This window comes from Hydra vulgaris, chromosome 02 (genome assembly GCF_038396675.1).
Source record: "Hydra vulgaris chromosome 02, alternate assembly HydraT2T_AEP".
Lineage (NCBI taxonomy): Eukaryota > Metazoa > Cnidaria > Hydrozoa > Anthoathecata > Hydridae > Hydra > Hydra vulgaris.
Window position 1 is genome coordinate 9430595 of NC_088921.1, and position 17204 is coordinate 9447798.

The following is a 17204-nucleotide window of genomic DNA, read 5'->3' on the forward strand; positions in this document are numbered from 1 at the left end:
AAAAAAAAGTTAATTGTTAATTCTAAACACCACTAAAAAAAAGTTTATTGTGTTTCTATACACCACTAATAAACTTAAAACAAAAATGTAGTACATACTGTTTACATTTCAAACATTAAAAAAATTTGAAAAAAAACTATTTATTAAAAAAAGTTTAACTAAAAAAGAGTTAACTGTGCTTCTAAACATAACTAATAACTTTAAAAATTAAAAGTTAACTGTGTTTTTAAATACAACTAATAAACTTAAAAAAAAAAGAGGGTAACTGCGTTTCTAAACACAACTAAAAAAAAGTTTCTAAACACAACTAATAAAGTTAAAAGAAAAATACAAACAGATGTATGCACATACTATTTGCATTTCAAACATTAAAAAAATTTGAAAAAAAAAACTTTCATCAACTCTGCTAAGAGATTGTGTATAAATTACATGATGTTAAACTTAAACAAGAAAGATCAAAAGTTTTCCCTCGCAGAGTCTTAAGTTAAATTAAAAAAATCAAAACACTACATCAAGTTTAATGAAAATTGCAGCATAAAAGTGCTTTACATCTATTCTAAATTTCACAAGTATTCTAAATTATATAGCACATAGTTAAAGAATATATATATATATATATATATATATATATATATATATATATATATATATATATATATATATATATATATATATACACAGTAAAATTGCCTAAGTTCGGTCACTTAAGCTTAGAACATTTATTTATCACGCATCAATAAAAAACTTTAATTTTTTTTCGTGAAACATAGAGAAAGTTATATTGATAATTGATATTGTAAAAATAAAAAAAATGTAAAATAAAAACTAGTACTCAATATTTAATTTAAAATGAAAACATCTACTTTGACCGAACTTTCATTACCATCTAATAAGTTGGGCCGCTATATAAATACTAACGACTTACCACAAACTTAACGCCACAAACAATGAAAACGATTTTTTAAATGTTGTTTTATTGTAAAACTATGATATAAATTCAGGTAATACCAGTAATAAACTGAGGAGGGCGTTAAAAAAAGGCTTAAAAAAAGAAGTTTTTTGGGGCACCAAAGAAAACAAAAGGAAGCACATAAATAAAAGGCCTTTTTAAATATGTGTAGTAGTTTTTTTAATTTTTATTGTAATTAGCCAACTATTTTATTACTTTGGTCATTATCACATACGCTACGTCATTGGTTAATAAAATTAAAAATATATTTTTCAACTTAGTTAAAAAGGTTTTCTCAATTAACAAAAAAAAAAACTACTTTGCTTTAAATGAGCTTTGTATGTTTATTGGCAATTCTTCTACGTATCGTCGACCATAGTAGAACAGCAAGACCCACACAACCAATTGTCACAGGATTTGCAAAGTATCCATCCTATCAATTGTCGTTAAGCTGTAATTTTATCTCCAAAAACAAAGTCACAAGCTTGATAATTTTTAGAACTCAAAGAATCGTCAGTTAGTTTTTATATTATGAACAAATTTTTATTCAAATAAAATACCATGGTGTGTATCCATTATAAAACTGTCAAAATTTACTGGTAAATTTACAGGTAAAGTTACAGGTAAATTTTACGTTCGCAACACTTATCAACATTTCACAATATTACTGCTCATTGTCTTCTTCGTTATTTATCCATGAATGACCGAAGTTAGAGTATTTCAAAATTTCACTAATTTTATTAAAAAAGTAGTTAATTTTCAAAAATTAACAATTTTTTTTTTGTAAATATAATTAATTTTGTGATTCTTAATAATACTAAGATTAAATACAATCATTTATTTAAATAATTAAATTATTTTAGATTTTCACAGTAAGCATTTTTTCAAATTAATGTTTTGCTATAGAATTATTTCAGCAGGTTGCATGGAAACATTATTTTTTTATAGATTCATATTTACGAACTAATTAAAATTATTATTTGATAAAAAATTTTTTGTAAAATTTGAGTTTGGCATGCTTTTTTTATATTTTTCCTTAAATTGATCGAAATTACATGGTGACCAAACTTAGGCGATTTTACGGTATATATATATTTTTTTATTCAATTATTATTCTGATTCACTCCAACAAAGCTGCAAGCAATTACTATTATGTTGGGAGTTGGGTAATTCCTTGTCAATTGAGCCAGAAAATTTCAAAAATGTCACCATACGTCTCAGATTTTGCTGAATTTTATACAGTTGAGAGTACTTAGTAAAACAAGAAATTCTTGAAAATTTTAGCGTCTTGCTCCAAGAGGATCCTGAAATATGATCATTTTACTTTCAACTGATCTTGGCCAGGCCCCTCTTGTCCTCTCAGAACTGAGACCTTTGTATAAAGGTTCCAAGTCACATAGCTTTAAAAATATTTGATATTTTGACTTAAAAATTTGTACCTGACTATTTTCAGGGTTCAGGAATCCAATGAAATAATCAAAAATATAAAAAAATATTTTTAAGTACCTGTAATTATCAATTTAAATCAATTTAGGCAATTTTTTATATACCTGATTTTGATGCTCAAGAAACCCACGTGGCCTTGATGATATCAAAAAAAAATATTTTACACATTATTCTAAATTTTATGATCTTTCAGAAAACATAAGAATTTTGATCTGCAAGTATATGGATTTCCATATATGGATAAGGGGGCACAGGCCCCACTTTTTTGTAGCGGAATCTTGCAATACATTTTCCACTACCTTTCAGACTAGCTAGAGCTATGAAAATTTCTGTATTTTTTTAGTGTCAATAAACAAGCATTTTAAAATTAAAAAAGAGCCCAAGAAACTAGGGGAGAGGGCTGGGGGCACGTGCCCCACTTTTTTGAGCAGAATCTTGAGATGAATTTTTCACTATCTTCCAGACAAGCTGCAGCTCTGAAACTTTCAGCATTTGTGTAATCCTGATGAACATGCGTTAAAATTGTTTCAGGTTAGACAACCAGATGGTCCATGGGGCTGGGGCACCTGGGACCATGCCCCACTTTTTTTCTCCAAAAAAAAATTTTTTTTTTTTTTTAAACACATAAATGTGTCAAAATTTAAGATAACTTTGAAAATATTATATTCAAAAATTGTTATTGCTTTATACTTGTTCCGTTTTACTTCATTATTTACAAAATAAAATACAAAAAAAAGAAAGTCAAGATAATGTTAAGATTAGCTTAGATGCATCGACGGTCAAAGTATAAAAACGTCCATTTGTTGTTACAGGTGCATCAATTATACAAGTTATGTTGGTAATTTGCACCCAACACTCATCTACTCTAGATGGCCAGAAAAGTTTATTAAAGGGACCGTGCGGGTGCATGAGCGTCACCATAACATCTTGCTCTATATTATCAATTTTATTGATCATACCAATCCAATCAAACCCATCATATTTACACATAATGAATTCACCCAATTTCAAGGCATCAATGTTAATTTGCTGATCATTTTGAGAACTTTGAATTCCAGAAAAAGAAAAATGCCTGTTATATGAACATCTTCACTTGTTCGTTTAAAGCTAATAGTATCTATAGATTCTGGTTTAAATTGATGATAGCTCCTAGTTCCAGGAATTGTTCTACTTAGCTCAAAACGTGTTTTCAAAGTGGTGCGCAATTCTGTCAGTCTTTCTTTTTCAATCTTGAAAAAAATAATCCCTTTAATATTTTTAGTACAGTAGTCAAACATTTTGTTACAATTCAATATCTGGTCATTTATGGGCCTTTGTAGACGTGCATTTGTAGTTAATCGTTTTACAGTGCCACCAATACCATCACATAGTGACTTACCATGGCTTGTAGCAAAAAATGTCCACTCTGCATCAATGTCAAAATCATTTTTATGGAGACAGATATTGTAAAGGTTTTTGTGATTTTTTTACTGTGCAGCCCAACCATCAGAAAAAAAAAGAATCTTTGAAATTTTAGGATGATATTCTTTTAAATAGTTAACTATTTGTGTTTGAACTTCATACACAAAACCAGTGTCATGCTCATTATCTTCTGACATGAAGCAAATCGATTTTTCTTCAAATTGGTCATTTTCATTTAATAAATAGAGGGCAACGGGGTGCAATGTGCATTGACTTTTGCACCAATGGTAACTTTGGATTTCATCTTGAATCACAAAAGTGAAGTTTTCTGCAAAGTCACCTAAGACAATACAGCAGTCTTTTGCTAAATTTTCCTTTGTTGCTTTAGATATCTTGCTTGACATTTTGCAATATAGGAATGAGCTGTTAACTTGTTTATTGCCTCTGATAACGTCAAATTGTATTCTTCCATTGTTGTTGTCTGATAGATCAATGTTGTTCTGTCTGTTTTCTGCCACTGATTGAATGACACCTCCTTGTCATTGTCAATTAGTTGTGCATCCAGAAACTTCTTTAAAGAAACTATACCTGGACAGTTCGGACATCGATGAACCATGCACTCATTACTTGTAACATGACAAACAACTTTTGTCATAAGATCTTTGTAAGTACATTTTATTTGTATAGCATTGGTCAAGAGTATTGCATTTTGGTGGAGGGTACATACACAAACAGAATGAGTACCTGATGCTCCAACAGTTATACACCATTTTGGTCTTAAACTGCAAAACTTAGAAAACCCAATAACTTCTTGAGGATATTTAGTTTTAAAAGAAACATAAAGTTCTTTAAGATTACATAAAATAAGGCGCTTTTGCATGTGTTGTTTTCTACCTACTGTTTTCTCTGGCATCTTCTCTATAGCAATCAAATTTCTTTAAATCAATCTTTCTACAATAACTTAGTTTATGACAAGTATTATTTAACTTTTTTCCATAATCACATGAATCCATTCTTACTGTAACACTAAAAACAATTTGAGATTAATTTAAAAATGAGAAACCAATAGTAATTAATTTAATGAAAGCAACTTAAGCAATCACCATGGTAATACAAAACTAAACAGTGATTGATTTCTTTTATCTTACTTTGACAAAAAAAAAGTTTCCTTTTCACAAAGTTTAATTATACTCAATTTGTTAATGTTAAAAATGTTAATGATGACTTTAATAGGTAATAAATTTCTTCTATACTAGTGTAATGACAGGATGTTTTTTGTTTCTGTTAACAACTTGCTGTTACCATTTTAGAATTAGCAAAATATATTTTTCTTTTTTAATTCAAATTTTAAATTATACAAAATAAAATTCTGTTAAAATCATTACTTTAGACTGTTTTTAATCTTATACATGCAAATCAAAATTCTTATAAACATTAAGTTTCTTAAAACATTTTAAAAAGATTATTGAACATAGAATGATCAAAACCAAATGGAACAAATATAAATCACAAAAATTTGGGAAGCAATGTTATCAATGTTTCCTAAATTTTTGGGAAACATTGATAACATTGTTAAACATATGAAATGTTTAACGTTGTTAAAAATGAAAATCTAAAAAAAAAATTGGAGACATTAGTTTTAAAGTTATCTTAAATAAGTTTTAAAGAAAAAAAAAATTTTTTTTGAGAAAAAAAGTGGGGCATGGTCCCAGGTGCCCCAGCCCCATGGACTATCTGGTCATCTGACCTGAAATAATTTTAACGCATGTTCATCAGGACTACACAAATGCTGAAAGTTTCAGAGCTGCAGCTTGTCTGGAAGATAGTGAAAAATTCATCTCAAGATTCTGCTCAAAAAAGTGGGGCACGTGCCCCCAGCCCTCTCCCCTAGTTTCTTGGGCTCTTTTTTAATTTTAAAATGCTTGTTTATTGACACTAAAAAAATACAGAAATTTTCATAGCTCTAGCTAGTCTGAAAGGTAGTGGAAAATGTATTGCAAGATTCCGCTACAAAAAAGTGGGGCCTGTGCCCCCTTATCCATATATGGAAATCCATATACTTGCAGATCAAAATTCTTATGTTTTCTGAAAGATCATAAAATTTAGAATAATGTGTAAAATATATATTTTTTTTGATATCATCAAGGCCACGTGGGTTTCTTGAGCATTAAAATCAGGTATATAAAAAATTGCCTAAATTGATTTAAATTGATAATTACAGGTACTTAAAAATATTTTTTTATATTTTTGATTATTTCATTGGATTCCTGAACCCTGAAAATAGTCAGGTACAAATTTTTAAGTCAAAATATCAAATATTTTTAAAGCTATGTGACTTGGAACCTTTATACAAAGGTCTCAGTTCTGAGAGGACAAGAGGGGCCTGGCCAAGATCAGTTGAAAGTAAAATGATCATATTTCAGGATTCCCTTGGAGCTAGAAGCTAAAATTTTCAAGAATTTCTTGTTTTACTAAGTACTCTCAACTGTATAAAATTCAGCAAAATCTGAGATGTATGGTGACATGGCCTGGCTCAATTGACATGGAATTACTCAGTTCCTAGAAAGAAAAAAAAAAAGTTATATAGCAAGGAAAGTATTGACAGAAGAATTGAAAAGTTGTAGGTTGTATGAGTTAGAAAAACATGAAAATGGGAGAGTGTTGAAGTGTGAGGGAAAAAACTAGAGAAAAAGTTTTTAGAGCATGCAGAGACAGATACAGTAAACGAATGAAAAAGCATTTTTGGAATTTCTTTTGCATTTTCTAGAAGTGAAAAAGCATCATTAGAAATATCAGCCCAAATATGACAACAGTATTCCAAACAGGGATAAATAAGAGATTTGTAGAGAATGGGACCAGGAATAAGAAAATAGCAAGCACAATAAAGAGAAGCAACCTTAGCCAATGTTAATTTAGCAATTGATTGTATACATGCAATTAATTGTTTCCATGAAAGGTCAGTAGTAAGTGATAATCCAAGAAGACTTAAGACGAGGACTCAGTAAGAAAGTTGCCATTCATAAATATAAGAATGTCAACAGTATTGCAATAGTTGTTTGTAGTAAATAACTGAGTTTTGTTAGAGTTAAAGTTCACAAGCCACTGCAAGCCCTAATCTGTTATATGAGTGATATCTGTAAAAAAAGTGAGATCTGTTACAGAAGTGAGATCTGTAGCAAAAATGAGATCTGTAACAGATGGGTGATCTGCTACAGTAGTGAGATCATATTCAGGTAAATAAACTATACTAGTAGTTAAAATGAAATTGAACTTAATAAACTTAACTTGAACAAAAAATAATTTTCTATTTGTTGAATATTTATAAATAACTACATACACGCAATTATATAAAAATATATTTTGTACATAATTACATATATACAAAATATATGTAATAATAAACAAAAAATAAATGTATAGATCTTTTCTTATTTATAAATATATAAACAAAAATAATAAAATAGTTCTTTTCTTTTTTTTTTACTTTTTTTAATTATTTTTATAATTACCAAAACAAAAAGTTCTGAAAAATAAAAAGGTGTATATTTACTCTATTCTTTCATAAATTTATTAATTTATAAAAGAACAAGTAGTAAGAAAGTGGCCCAATAAAGAAAGGCATAAACTTTGAAAAGCAATCAAAGCAAATATTAATTTTGCATTAAAATTATTGCTATATCATTATCATTATAGTTACCATAGTTATTTGTAACCATAGTTACCACCAGCAAAAAGAAGATTATAAGGAAGATTGTTATTAGAACAACATCAACAACAACAACAACAATAACAACAATAACAACAACAAAAACAATAACAACAACAACAATAACAACAACACAAAAATAAAACAACTTCTGGAGAAACAACACAGGAAGAACTTCTGGAGAAATAACACAGGAACCTTCTGGTACCCCGAAAATTACTGGAAATGAAGGAGAGTTTTGTTGGTCAAAGACAATTTTATTACTGAAGTTGGAATTTAGTATTTCAATAACTATAAAAAGATAATTGAGATAATTGATAATAGATAATTGAGCATAATAGATTTAGTCTAAAGTCTTTAATAAATAAAGAACACGTTTTAATCTCAACACTTCCTTTCAATGTGCAATAGATTAAAAAAATAACAATAATAATAACAAACGTGCAACCTTTTTGTTGCAACACTTAGCAGTAAAATAAAAAAACTGAAATTGATTGACAGTAAGTTGTTATGTCCAATTGTTTTAATTGGTTAAATGTTTTAATTGGTTAAAATGTTTTAATTGGTTAACATAATTTGAATAAGGTATCAATGACAGCGTTAGAATTTATTAAAGACTCTATTGTTGTTTTGTTGATTTTTTTTTTTTTAATTTAATAAGGTATACTGCTTTCTGATTGTCTTAGGTTTATTTATACTAAAAGTACCTATTTGGTTTTATATGTCTTAAAAAGAAAGTTATTAGTGTTTTTGTGTTTCTATTAGTATTTTAATTTATTGTGTTTTCATGTTTTCTTTCTGTGGTATGGTAAATGATTTATTTAGTTATTTTTAATTATATTGTAGATCTATACTTTTAATATCATATCATCAAAAAAATAAAGGTGATTTACAAATTTGAGGTTAGCTGGGTTTTGGCTACTTGTAGTGAGTCCTTTTTTACTGCAGTATGGAAAAGGTGTAAGTCGCAGGGTAAAGCATAAGTGGCGATAACATTTGTCTGACGGGATAAACTAGTTATTAGTGCTGATCCTCATCGAAACGCCTGTAATAATAGACATGACTCTGAGGAGATTTTTATTACTTAATCACTACACAAATTATATTTACACATTAGCATTAATATTTTTTTCCATTCTGAGGCCTTACATTGTGGTATGCATACATTGTGGTCATACTTTTTATTTTGTATTTTATTTTTGCTTTTATAAGTTTTTGTTATTTTTTGTTGTATATCTTTGTTTATTTTAGGTGTTTATAAAAAAAATTTATAAATCAAAGTAAGACATATTGATCCACCCAATTTAGAGAATCTTTAAAATAATGAGAACTTGCTAAATCTGGCCAAAATAAATAGTCTTTAAGATACTTGTGAATGAATGGAAGAAATTGTTTTCTAAACATTCATCAATATAGATCAATGAATTAATTGCTACAGCCTAGGAAGTGCGAAACGATGGCTCAAGCATACCACGGTCAGATATGGCTATGCAAAACAAAAGTGTTTTTTATCATCGATGACCAGAAGCAATTTTGTGTTATATCTTTGCCTTTAATTGTTGTTCTATAGTGTATTTTGAAGTCTTTTCACGTTTTCTATATTTAATGTTCATTTTTTTAACTGACAACCTATTGCCTATTGATTGACAATGTATTTAAAACTTATTTTTCTCTAACTGACCCCTTTTCGATTGTTGACAAGTCTCGTTAAAACCCCTTTTTGATTTGTTGATAAGTGCTTTCTATCAGAAAAGGATTGAACAGTTTCAAGTTTTTTTAGGTTATCATATATTGTACTTCGAGCAAATCCTTTCTTTTCAAAATGATTTATGATTTCTTTTTTTTTTTATTTTAGGTTTATTTACAAAAAAACATTTCGAGTTGCTTTCAAAACAATTCTTGTTCAGCTGCAATTAACCTTATTTTAGATAATTGTGTTTCAAATAATAAAGTTTATATTTTATGTTAGCGTTTATGCGTAGGCATAAAACCACAAAAACAAATTATTATGCTCAAATAATTAAATTCAGATTTGTCCGATAATTTCCGAATCACCCATTACAATTTATTAGAATTATTATTAGTAAGTAATAAAAGTATATGAGTTTAATTATAATTAATTTAATTATAAGTTTAAAATAAAAAAAAGTTCTTTTAAGAATGATAAAGTAATAAGATCGAAGAGGTAATAAGATCTGAACCATGTGTCAGAGACTTTGTTTAGGACTTTATTTAGGACTTAAAGGTTTGACTATTAAGAGAAGATTATAAATAAATTAAATTATATAAAAGATTCTTTAAAAGTTTCTAAAATAATAAAACTTCTTTTATTTTATCTGAGACTATATAAATATAAATATATATATATATATATATATTTATATATATATATATATATATATATATATATATATATATATATACATATACATATATATATATATATATATATATATATATATATATATATATATATATATATATATATATATATATATATATATATATATATATATATATATGTATATATATAGGGGAGAGGGGGGCAAGTTGATATAGGGGCAAATTGATACAAAGCTAATAAAACAGCTATTACACTAATTGCGCAAATAAGATTTGGTACGGGAAATAGCTTTTTAGTTCCGTAACGTCCGATGTAAAAAGATTTCCGTTCATTTCAAAATTGATCAAGCTGGGAAGCATTTTGTAAATCGAGCAACTATCAAAAAAAACTGACGACGTGTTTTGTAAGAGATTTTACAAAAAAGGTAAGTACATTAGGCTCATCAACCCTTCTATAATTTTAACAAAATATTGCTAAATGATATTGTATATGTCATTTGTTTGTTTGTTGCTTCTGTTAAAATTTAACTCGAATTTAATGCAACGTGGCCTAAAGGGGCACGTTGATACAGACCACTTGGGGCAAATTGATACACTGTATCATCTTACCCTTTTGGTAAAGCATTTGAATATGGTCGAAAATATTTTTGTTTATGTATTTGCATTAATGCAATTAAATTGTTTGGTGTAGACTTTTTTTTTCTCGCAGAGTTAATAAATAGGTAAATAGGCCTAACAAAACATTGTTAGGCTTTTGGCCTTATTATTATTAATACCACCATTTAAAACTTTTGCAACCCAATCTTTTGGATTGAAATCTGACTAAGTTGTTCCATTCTTATACGTCATGTTTCTAAAGAAATGCGCCCAAATTTCAAAATCAACCAATGAAAATTATAACAGAGTTTAAGTTGCTGTTTTTGTATATTTGTAAACACTTAAAAAGTTCGTAGTGTAATTATATTGGTATTAAATATAAATTTGGTATAAAATTGGTGTTAAATATAAATTACCAGAGAAAGTAAACATTTTAAATTTTTTATAATTTCAGATGGTGCGAACATATAAAAGAAAAACTACTTTTGGGGCTTCATTGGCAGTCCTTAAACTTGCTGCTGAGGAAGTCATTTCAAAAAAGCAAAGTCTCAGAACTGTCGCCTTGACCCATGGCTTAGATAAAATGACATTATTTTGTTTCTGCAAAAAAGCCAAGGAAGAAGTTTCCACATCTGGTTATTCCACACACAAACTATTTGTTACTGCTGCAGAGGAGCAAGAACTTGTTAATTATCTGCTAGACGCAGCGAAAATGTTTTTTGGTCTTTCGCCAAAAGAAACAAGAAAGCTTGCATATCAGTATGCTAAGAGTCTACATAAAATAATTCCTTGTTCCTGGCATGCCATTCAATCTGCAGGAGTAGACTGGTTTAAAGGGCTCATGAAAAGACATGAAAATGTCCTGTCTATCAGAATGTCCAAGTTCACTTCTTTAAGTAGAATGACAAGTTTTAACAGGACAAATGTTGATTTGTTTTACAACAATTTAGAGAGCCTGTACACTCGCTTCCATTTCGAACCACACAACATTTGGAATGTGGATGAGACTGGACTAACCAGTTCAGAAACCATCAAAAATAGTAGCTCCAAAAGGCATCAAACAAGTGGGAGCTGTAACAAGTGCAGAGAGGAGTAAATTAGTAACCTTGTGCTGTGGAGTCAATGCCTTGGGACATGCATGTCCTCCAATGCTCATATTTCCTAGGGTAAGGTATATTGAACGAATGGTAGATGGAGGTCCCCCCGGCTCTGTTAAAGCATATCATATTTCTGGCTGGATGATAAAGGAGAATTTTTTTCTATTTTTGAAACATTTTGTGAAACATTGTAAACCAACAGTTGAACAACCTGTCCTGCTGCTGTTGGACAATCATAAATCTCATGTATCTCTTGAATCTATTCAATAAGCCAAGGAAAATGGATTCAATATGACAAGGAAAATATTCATATGCTTTCGTTCCCTCCTTATTGCTCGCACAGACTGCAGCCTTTGGATCGTTCAGTATTTTTTTCACTAAAGAGACATTATAATATTCAGTGCGATGCATGGCTAGCCATCCCGGGCAGCCAACGCACCCTCTTGACATTCCTGCAATATGTTGTAATGCATTCAAGCTTGCCATGTCACCTGCTAACATACAGCCAGGCTTCGAATCTACAGGGATTTTTCCTTTCAATCGTTTTCGGATTGACGCTGTCCTGTTTCTGCCCTCGTCTGTTAGTGATAGGCCAGATCCTGTAGTTTCTGGAGGTGTCAATTCTGCTTTGAACGTGGAGGAAATTGCTACTGCTGAAAACAATGGTCATCTTCAAATAGACATCACTATGAACTTAGCTTTATTTGAATTTCAGCCAGAGTAAAAGCGGGAGAAAACAGGGTAAAACACGTAATTTGACCGATACACCAGAAAAACTGGCTATTGACCTGGCAAAACAAAAGAAAAAGAAAAAAGGAGAACCATGTCTAAATTGGTTGCAGCCATATCAAAAAATAAAACTGTAAGGACTTCATTTTTGAATACAAATGAAAACATTGATGATAGTTTCTGACTTGTGTGTGGCAAGCCCTATTCAAATAGTAGATCAAGGGAAACTTGGGATCAGTGTGTAGACTGTAAATTGTGGGATCATGAAGAATGTACAGATGGTACTCTTGCTTTTATTTGTGAAAATTGTTAAGAGTGATTAAAAAAAAACACAACTTTTTTTAGTTTGTTTACTTAATCTTTTGTATTTGTTTACTTAATCTTTTGTGTTTGTTTACCTGTTTACCTAATCTTTTGTGTTTTTTCACCTAATCTTTTGTGTTTGATTACTTAATTAGTATTTTAAAGCTTCATTTTCAAGTCTTATTAAATGTATCAACTTGCCCCATGGTGCGTATCAACTTGCCCCAGCATGGAGCAGGTTGATACACAAATCTTTACCTTACTTTTTGTGCTGTATTTATTTTAATTATGTTCTAATCAATAAAATTATGGTACTAAAATATAAAATTTTGCTTTTAATGTCAGAAAATGTAAAAAGTGTATCAATGTGCCCCCCTCTCCCCTATATATTATATATTGTCAAATCTTTGATATTATTTTTTTAACAAAATCATTTCTAACAAGACTGTAAGCAACCATTAATTCGAGAGTCAGAGTTGAGAAAAAAGTTGAAATCTGTAAATTATACCAATCAGGGAGATTAAAAAAAATTCTAAAGCATTAATATTCAAAAATAATTTAAAGATTTTTTTAAACACACAAAAAATGTTGGTGTTGCCCCTACTGCAACTACTAGATAAATGTTTGTCAAACATAAAGAAACGGTTACAGTTAAATTATACATTTTGATGAACGATAAGTCATACAAGATTAAGTAGGGTTAGCAAGAGATGATCACCATGGTGGTATTTGTACAAAAAAATAAAATGATTAAAAAAAAAATTATAAATAGATAAAACTTCAATGAGGCAGAGGCTTTCACTTGGCTGTTTTTATCTAATTGAGAAAAAACATCAGTAGAAAAAACAATACATAGACAAATGCACATTGACAAAATTTTGCTTTGCTCAGCAAAGCTTTTACTTGTTTAACGTTAACATTTTAATGGGAAATTATATTTAACATTTGTTTAATAGTATGGGACAACCAAACATTACTAAGTAACTGAACTTAAGCATAAAAAAATACCTTTGCATCAAATACCTATATAACTGTTTTAACTAACAAACTGAACTGAAAAATTTTTGTATAAACTAATGACTTAGCTTTAAATTGCTATAAATAAATTAATGACTTTGCTATATGATTATTCTGTATTTTATATTTTTTTAAAAGAACAAAATAAATCTTTTTTATAAATTTTATTTATTACTTTCTTTTTTGAACATTTTCTTAAAAAAAAACAACAACTAATAATTGCAACAAATTAGAAAATAATATTTAATAATAGTATATTTTCAAAATAGTAAAATGTATACTTTCAAAACTATTTAGCAAGTGTTTATCAGAGTCTTGTTTTTCAGCCTGCTGGAAAGCGGCATCTGTTATTCCTATTTTCAAAAAATCTAGAGAGTGATCTGATTTGTCTCACTACTGTCCCATTAGTTTTCTTTATATGATAAGCAAGGTTTTTGAATCTTTAATTAACAAACACTTAATCTCTCATCTTGAATCTAATAACCAACTTTCTGATCATCAATATGGATTATGATCTAATTGTTCTAAAGCTAAATTCTAAAGCTGTTCTAATGCGGTAGTGGTGTAGTGGTAAGAGCACTCGCTTTGTAAGCGAGAGGTTCGGAGTTCGACTCCCACCACGTCCCTGGAAGTACCGCGCTCTACTTAGTTTCTCCGCGCAGCGGCCTTGCTCGGCAAGGTTCGTGTTTCGGAGTTAAAGAGTTGAGAGAGGGTTGTACCACAAATAACAACTTAAAAAAAAAAAAAAAAAAAAAAAAAAAAAAAAAAAAAAATAAAATGAGTAACCTCCTCGACTGTAGTGGCCCCCCTCGGGCCTTGGGGAGGTGAATAATCTAAAAAAAAAAAAAAAAAAAAAAAAAAGCTGATTTGCTAACAGTAAAAAAAAATAGGTTTTATCGTGTAATAGATAGAGGCGGAGAGGCTAAAGCTATTGCTCTCGATATTTCTAAAGTCTTTGATTAAGTTTGACATGCCAAACTACTTCATTAGCTCTCTTTTTAGAGTGAATCAGGTAACATATTATACATCATGAAGATTATTAAATCAACATCAACATAATGAAGATTATTAAATCCTTACTTACTAATCGTAGTTGGCTGCAAGAGCAGGCCCAACTGTGTTTACAATGCATTTTTGCACCTTGTCTAAAAGAGAATTGGCATTATTAGAAGATTCGCCCCAGATATGGCAACAGTATTCCATACAAGGGCGGATTTGAGATTTATAGAGGTAGATAATAAAATCCGGAGTAAGAAAGTATCGAGCTCGATAAAGAGATGCAACCTTAGGATTTTACAATGGATTTGATATATGGTTTCCAAGAAAGATTGGAAGTAAGAGTTAATCCTAGAAGATTAAGGGTAGATGACTCATCAAGCCTAATGCCATTCATAAATATAGGAAGATCTAAATTATTGCAGTAATGATTGGATGAAAAAAAATTGAGTTTTATCTGAATATAAGTTCACTAGCCACTGTGAACCACATGCTGTAGCAGAAATGAGATCCTTTTCAAGCTCTTAAGCCCCCTTCATGCAATCAGAGAGTGTTGACTTCTTATCATGACAAGAATAAATGGTAGTATCATCAACGAACAATGTCACCTTAGATGTGAGAATATCTGGAAGCTCATTAATGTAAACTAAAAACAGTATAGGGCCAAGGATTGAACCTTTAGGAATCCCTGAAGTTACAGGATATGGCAAAGAGTGCTGTCCATCAAGGACAACTTTTATACAATGATTGAAAAGGAAGAATTCAATAATCTTAAAGATATAACCAGATACATCATAAGAAAAAAGCTTTTGGAGGAGATCAACATGCCAAACTTTATCAAAAACTTTAGAAATGTCAAAAGCGATAGCCTTAACCTCTCCACCTTTATCTAATGTACGATAAAATTTGAAGATTGTAGAGTAAGATAATAATTTACAGAGAGATAGAGGGATAGCCTTAACCTCTCCACCTTTATCTAATTCATGATAAAATTGGTTATTACTGTGAGAAAATCAGCTGTAGAATGAGAAGATCAAGCCCATATTGATGATTAGAAAGTAAGTTATTAGATTCAAGATGAGAGATAAAGTGTTTATTAATAAGTGATTTAAAAACCTTGCTTATAATATGAAGAAGACCAATGGTACGGTAGTTAGACGAAATAGATCATTTTCCAGAATTTTTGAAATTGGGGATAACGGATGACGCTTTCCAGCATGCTGGAAAACAAGACTCTGATAAGCACTTGTTAAATAGTTTTAAAAATATAGACGACAGCTCCGGAGAACACTTCTGCAAGACTATAACAGGTATGTTGTCCAGAACACAAGCTGTAGAAGAGTCTATGCACTTTAGATACAGAAGCTGGAGTAATACAAATGTTAAGCAATGGATCAACTTGTTTGACAGCTACATCAGTGGATCAACTTGTTTGACAGCTATACCAGAAGTCACGAGAGCCTAACTTTTGTGATGAAATACAAGATTTTATGACCTGAGAATAGCGGGCTTTGGCATAAAAGAAAAGCTTTACAATGGTTTCTAGCAGTAATAAACAGACAACTGTTTTTTGTAGAATTGTTTTGCTGATAGATATGGAAGTAACCATTTTTAATTGGAAATTTCAGATGATGAAATTTCCAATTAAAAATTTTCCAATTAAAAAAGATGAGATGGAAAATTGACTATTTGAGTTAGAGATTGAGAAAGGCAAAAATTTATTCTCATGTTACTCGTCATTCAATTAAGTCTTATCCTTTTACTGCGACTGTTTCTTAGTACTCCAAAAATTCTTACTCGCCTAGTCTTTTTTCTTGAAACATAGATTATTTGCAATTTGCTTCCTCTATCTTGTTTTCCTTACTTATATAATTTGCAATTTTTAAAATCAACTGTTACTCGTTATCTTGCTTTATAAACTTCATCTTTTCTCTTTCAGTAACTTTTAACTCTAATAGTCATTCCTTGCAGCCTTGCTTGAAGTGATGATGTTTGAAAAAAAAAAAAAGTTGTTAGCAATTAAGTTGTTAGCAATTTTTCAATTTTCCAATTATATTTAATTTATTAGAAATTACTACTAGAATATTTTTGAGTTTTTTATTATTTCATTGTTTTTAACTTCCAAATGTATCATTTAAACTATTTTAAATATTATACAAAAAGTTTTTAATTTATTACTATTAATCTGTGAAGGTGTAAATATGCTACATGTTGATAACAAAGGATTAGTCAGCACTTGGATGTTGCCTTGCAATATTCTAATCTAATATTTTAATATTTTAATATTCAAATAATTAAGCAAAGTTTGAACTTTTAATTTTAATTTTACTTTGGCCAACTCTTTCAACTTTCAACTTCGCCCAAATCTTTCTTTAACTTGAACTTATTTGAATGGATTAAGAAGATGTAATAACAAGGGCAAACAATAATTTAGAAAACAATAAGAGGGTAATAACAATAATTTAGAAAAAAAAATTTCCATGACTGTTTTCACCAAAGACATTTGTGTCTTTGGTGTAAATTGTAACTAACTTACAAGTTAATGCAATTTTTTTAAATAACAAGAAATGATAAATATTACAAAAAACATTAAAGAATGTAAATAATATTAAATTTTTAT

General features: G+C 29.4%; 1 protein-coding gene across 19 annotated transcripts in view; it reads right to left on the reverse strand.

Moving 5' to 3' along the window:
* Positions 1 to 17204, reverse strand: part of LOC136076723 (usherin-like) — a 765758-nt gene that overhangs the window by 15486 nt on the left and 733068 nt on the right. The window lies entirely within an intron of this gene.